The sequence below is a fragment of the Staurois parvus genome, unplaced genomic scaffold (assembly GCF_062004578.1).
Source record: "Staurois parvus isolate SC_StPar_1 unplaced genomic scaffold, SC_StPar_1.0 ptg000093l, whole genome shotgun sequence".
Lineage (NCBI taxonomy): Eukaryota > Metazoa > Chordata > Amphibia > Anura > Ranidae > Staurois > Staurois parvus.
Genome location: NW_028317889.1, coordinates 568,683 through 569,954, shown reverse-complemented (window position 1 = coordinate 569,954; position 1,272 = coordinate 568,683).

Below are 1,272 nucleotides of genomic sequence, written 5' to 3'. Positions count from 1 at the left end.
CCTTGTACAGGACTGGTGGTACCCCCTTATTCAGGACCCTGGTGATAGGCCTCATGCACACTGGAGGTTTTTAATGCTGCTAATAGGGTCAGCTGGCAATTTGTTTTTTATTTTTATTCCTCTAAATGCCCTTGCATGTTAGCTTATGTGTCCATGCACATATAAGCATTTAGAGGTGTTCAGAGGTACAAAATAAAACATCAACATGTCCAGAAGGAGCTCCACAGGATTAATAGGAGGACATTGTGTAGGTTTATGGCCTCATGCACACTGGACGTTTGCCCATCTCTCCTAGATGCCTTTCCTCCTGGCAGCAGCATTTTGGCCGAAACAATGCTTAATAAGTGTAAACTTGTGTTAATGCTAGGCGAGTCAGGCCAATGCAATTAATTAACACACAATCGCTAGACGCACCTAAACGCATTACACACATTTACAAGTGTCAAGTGTTTTTTCTGCCACAACATTGCTGCCAATAGGAAAATGTCCATTGTGCATGAGGCCATAAAGTTAGACCATGCAGGCTTCCTACTATTTTCCTACAGATCCTGATCCTCTATAGAAGTGTTGTTCTGGGCATTTCCTAAAAGTTAAATCTGCCAGCCTGAATATTTATCGGGTACCAGCCAATCCCTGGTGAGGAAGGGAGCTGGAAGGGGATAATTAGTCTGAGACACTGGAGAGCAGGGTTCCCTCTTCCCAGGACAGTTCCAGGTTTTGGTGCTTTTGGCAGTGTGGGAGGTGCCAAGTCCTGCTGGAAAATGAACTCAGCATCCCCATAAAGCTCGTCTGTGGAAGAAAGCATGAAGTGCTCCAAAATCTCCTGGTAGATGGCTGCGTTGACCCTGGACTTAATGAAGCACAGTGGACCAACACCAGCAGATGACATGGCTTCCCTCCCTCCTAGATTGTAAGCTCGTAAGAGTAGGGCCCTCTTACCCCTCGTACGCTGTCTGTCTTTGTTGTACTGTGCCATGTATTGTCCCCCCCTATTGTACAGCGCTGAGCAAACCCTTTGGCGCTATATAAACTCGTAGTAATAATAATAATAATAATGGCTCCCCAAATCAACACAGACTGTGGAAACTTCACACTGAACTTCAAGCATCTTGCAGTGTGCGCCTCTCCATTCTTCCTCCATACTCGGGGTCCTTGGTTTGCAAATAAGATGCAATTGTTGCTCTCATCAGAAAAGAGGACTTTGGCCCACTGAGCAGCAGACCAGGTCTGTTTTTCTTTAGCCCAGGTAAGATGCTTCTGACAATGTTTGTT